Raw genomic sequence first — 5,000 nt, 5'->3', positions numbered from 1 at the left:
ATAGGTGGCTATAGAATTTAAAGTTTTCATTGGAAATGATAGCCTCATCTGTAATTTCCTTGTTGTTAAGACGGGCTTCCGCTTTGCTCCGCTCCTCTTCTCCTCCGCTCTTCCGCTCCGGGCCCTGGAACTCCCGATCCGCGGGACTTCGGTGAATTCCGGGCCAGTTTTTTTGCTCTTCTGCTCTCCTCCCCTCCTCCGCTTCTTCGCTCCCCCGCTTTGGACCCTGGAACTCTTGAACAGGGCCGGGCTTCTGCCCTCCGCCTCTCCTCTGCTCATCCGCTCCAGGCCCTGGCACTCCCTGTGATCCAGTCATTCGCATGTGCGTGCCCGGAGGTCCGGGAGCTCCACTCAAACGTCCGGGGGGGGTAAGGGTAAGGGGTCCTGTCCCTCTCCCCCCCTCCTCGCCGCCTCTGAGAAGAGAAACATCTCCTCCACTCCTCCGCTCCTCCGCTGCGGAACCAGGTATTACCGATCCGCCGGACTCAGGCGAATTGCAGAAAGGGGTTTTGCCGTCCTCCGCTCCTCCGCTCCTCCGTTTCGGGCCCTGGAACTCCCGAACCGCTGGACACAAGCGAATCACGGTCCGGGCTTCTGCTCTCCTCCGCTCCTCACCTCATCCGCTCCAGGCCCTGGTACTCCGTGTCCGCGGGAACCCCCCCCAACCCACAAAAACAAACTCTCACACACACACAAACACACGCACACACACACACACACACACACACACAAACACACAAACACACACAGACACACCTGAACTCATCATCGCTGTGCTGATAGCATTGGCCGAAACGTATCCACAACCAAACCAACATTAGCTCATCCACTCATTCACATATGTGTGTGCCCGGAGGTCCGGGAGCTCCAGTCATAAGTCCGGGTGATCTATGTCCGGAGAAGGCTCACATTAGCCGGTCTAAGGGGTCCTGCTGCCCCCCAGCTTCCCGGCCTTTGAGAAGAGACACATAACTGCGCTCTTCCGCTTCTCCGCTATGGGCCCTGGTACTCCCGATCCTCCGAACTCAGGTGAATTGCGTGACGTGCTTCTGCTCTCCTATAAGCCCCTACACACTTCGAACACGGCTGTTATCACCCTGTTACTGCATTTCAATGACACCCATTTGCTTTCGATCTCAGTGTCTGCCACCGTACGGAAAAAGCGGGATGGGTGGGGGGGCATAAGCCCATTCGTGCTGTAAGTAATCAGAAGTTAATAGTGTTAACGGTTTGCGAGAAATTTTTAATGCTAGACAAAAAAAGAAAATTAAAAGGATATAATTAAATAAATAGATAGAAAAATAAAATTAAAAACGAAAAAAAAAAATTGTGAGGGGAATATAACATGTAATTAAGTTGGCGGTTCACAAGGAATCTCAGACATCAAACTGTTTTTAATTGAACATAAATAGTACACCCAAATATACAAATGTACAAATAAACATAGCAAGGTAGAACTGAATGTCAATGAAACAACCAGGGATGAGGAAGCAACGGACATCAGGACATTTGTTCTGTATGTAATGAGAAGTTAATAGTGTTACAGGTTTGTGAGAAATTTACAGTGCGAGACAAAAAAAGAAATTAAAAGGAAGTAATTAAATCAATAGATAGACAAATAAGAAATTAAAACGAAAAAAAAAAAAAAAAATTGCAAGGGGAATGTAACATGTAATCAAGTTGTTTTTTTTGTTTTTTTTTTTTTTTTTACCAAAAAAAAAAGGAACCTCGGACATGGGTAACTATATTTTTTTGTTTTCGGATTTTTCCATAAGTTTTAAGGATTTTTTTTTTTTTTTTTTATATTTCAAAATCGTTTATGAAGACATTAAAATTTGGGGAGCATTTTTGCATTCTGTTCTTGTGAATGAAGAACTTGGCCAGGCCTAAAAGAACATTGACACAGAGTTCATCTGTTATGTTGCTTATAAGTAAACAGAATGTTATATCATCTTTTGAGAAGGAAACTGGTGACGATGGAATGAGAAGGAGAAAAAATATATGGTCAGTGGTTTCAATGTTGTCTTCACAAAATGTACAAATATTATCTTCAAAATTAAAGCGTACCCTCGATAATTCCTTAGATGGGTAGATGTCAGTCATAATTTTGAAGTGGGTCTCTTTTGCCTTGGGGGTATGGGTAGAGTCAGATACATAGTTCGCAGCGTGGCAATCGATTCCTCATCAAATTTATTTAAAATATCCTTTTTTTTTTTTTTGACGTCCAGGGAATAAGTTTCCTGTGAAACATTTCCTAATAAAGGAGTTGCCGCGCTTTCTGTCCACAATTGAGATTCCCTGGAGTGATAGTCGGGGTAACTGTGGTTGTACGGTTCGGTGCGTCATTATATTTTTGGTCAGGAATACAAATTGTCGAGGCAGTGCGTTTCGTAACTTTAGCAACTCTAATATGGGAGGCTTGAATCTGTGTGTAGTACAGAACTGCTCATTGTCCAGAGGACTGCCAGTGTCATCCATCAAGTCAATTATCGACCATATACCTTTCTCAAAGCATTCCTTGTAAAACAGAGGTTTGTTGCCATGCAGTACATATCGATTGTTCCAAACTATTATACTGTGTGGTGAGAAATTGTGTACGTATATCATTTTCCAGTATAATAATATTTGTTTATGGAACTCTGAACATTTGACAGGAATCTTGTTGATATCCAAGTCAGAGATAAGCAGAAGACTCAGGCCGCCGACTTTGTTGAATAAGTAGTTTGGAGTACAATACCAGAAAGAACGATGAGGTTTGATCCAGGATTTCAACCAGTTCACCTTCAATGTCCCATTCAAGCAGTCCGACTCTATCACTTTCAGCCCTCCTTCACTTGTTTCTTTCACCATATGTGATTTTTCTTAGATGGTGTGGTCTGTTCCTCCAGATAAAGTTGAAATTGATTTGGTTAACAGATTTTACGAGTTGATTTGGAGCAGCATTGGAATACGCTGGGTATATACATCTGGATAAACACATCCATTTTAGTCAAATATATCCGGCCTAATATTGATAAATCTCTCTGGAGCCATATATTAGAATTAAGCTTTACTTTGATTCAGTTTAGATTCAATGTTCCTGGATTGATTTAACGTTTGGTCCTTGGATAGGAAAATGCTCAAGTATTTTATTTCTGATTTCATAGAAACATCGCTGATTTCCTTTAGTGGCGAGTCATGCAGCGCAAGAAGTTTGCATTTCTTTAAGTTTAATGACAATCCTGAAGCCTTGGAGAATGTTTTGGTTGTTTTCGGCACTTATTGGGACTTGATGTTCATTTTTCAAAACTAAGGTTGTGTCATCTGCCAGCAGGCTAATAACAATTTCAGTCCCCAGCACGTCTAACTTTTGGATATCGTTGCTCTTTTCAACATAAACGGCTAGCATTTCGGTAGCAATTATAAATAAATAGGGTGAGATGGGGCAACCTTGGGGGATTCCCACATCAACATGGAAGCTCGGAGTGGTGCCGCTTGGCAGGGTGACACAGCTATGAATATTCTCATAGAGCCCACGGATCACATTCCTGAATATTTAACCAAATCCAAAATGTTCGAGCGTTGCTATGATAAATGGATGTTCGACCGAGTCAAAGGCTTTAGAAAAGTCCAAGAAGGATATGCGGCCATTATCTTCAATGCGATACGCCTCTAAACCCATCGCTCGCCCCGACTCGGGGAATCCTAGAGCCTACTTGCACCCCCGCCCTAACTTAACTCCCTCACTCGTGGAGCTCCCTGAGCTCCACACATCCCGGAGCATCACGCCGACTCATTCACATTTGAATGATTGTCTTTATTTTATGTCCGCTAGATAGAGGCATCCGCACATGCGCATCAGTGGAGCTTCAGGCCGGCTGAGGCATGGACTGAAAATCATAAAGACATGTGTGATGAGCTAAAAGGAAGATAAGCATATTTTTATAATAAATGTAAGAAAGAGAGGGTAATGCAGCCTCAGGGCGGCACTGGCCCGTGTCTCTCCAAGCCTGCCTTTGGGGGGGGGGGGCACGGAGCAGTGTCTCCCTGTGCCGGTCCCAAGCCCGGATAAATGCAGAGGGTTGCGTCAGGAGGGGCATCCGGCGTAAAACGTTTGCCAAAACCAAACATGCGAGTCAACCATAACTATACCATACCGGATGGGTCGCGGACCGGGTTAACAACGACCGCCATTGGTACTGATGACCTACAGGGTACTAATGGAAATTGGGCTACTGTGGGTCGAAGAACAAGAAGAAGAAGAAGAGGAGGAGTGCGTGTTCGGAAGCAGAGAGAGAGGAGGAAAGGAAAGAGCCTGGGACTGAGAGTAGGGACTTTGAATATTGGGACTATGACAGGAAAAGGTAGAGAGTTGATGGACACGATGCAGAGAAGGAAGCTGGATATACTGTGTGTCCAGGAGACCAGGTGGAAGGGTAGTAAGGCTAGAAGCTTAGGAGCAGGCTTTAAGTTATACTATTATGGTGCTGACAAGAAGAGAAATGGAGTAGGAGTCATCTTGAAGGAGGAGTTTGTAAGGAACGTCCTAGAGGTGAAAAGAATGTCAGATAGACTTATGAGTCTGAAATTGGAAATTGAAGGTGTGATGCTCAGTGTTGTTAGTGGCTATGCGCCACAGGTGGGATGTGAACCTGAAGAGAAGGAGAAGTTCTGGAATGAGTTGGATGAAGTGATGCAGAATATTCCCAGAAATGAGAGAGTGGTAATTGGTGCAGACTTCAATGGACATGTTGGTGAAGGCAATAGAGGGGATGAAGAAGTGATGGGCAGATATGGTATCCAGGATAGGAATGCAGAGGGACAGATGGTGGTAGATTTTGCAAAAGGGATGGAAATGGGTGTAGTGAATACCTTTTTCCAGAAAAAACAGGAACATAGGGTAACTTATAAGAGCGGAGGTAGGAGCACGCAGGTAGACTACATCTTGTATAGACGAGGTAACCTGAAAGAGATCGGTGACTGCAAAGTAGTTGTAGGTGGGCGTGTAGCCAGACAGCATA

This window comes from Fistularia commersonii, unplaced genomic scaffold (assembly GCF_037954325.1).
Source record: "Fistularia commersonii isolate RoL2024-O1a breed Wild unplaced genomic scaffold, RoL_Fcom_v1.0 HiC_scaffold_44, whole genome shotgun sequence".
NCBI classification, from domain to species: domain Eukaryota; kingdom Metazoa; phylum Chordata; class Actinopteri; order Syngnathiformes; family Fistulariidae; genus Fistularia; species Fistularia commersonii.
The sequence above is the reverse complement of the archived record's forward strand: the minus strand, read 5'-3'. Positions refer to the sequence as shown.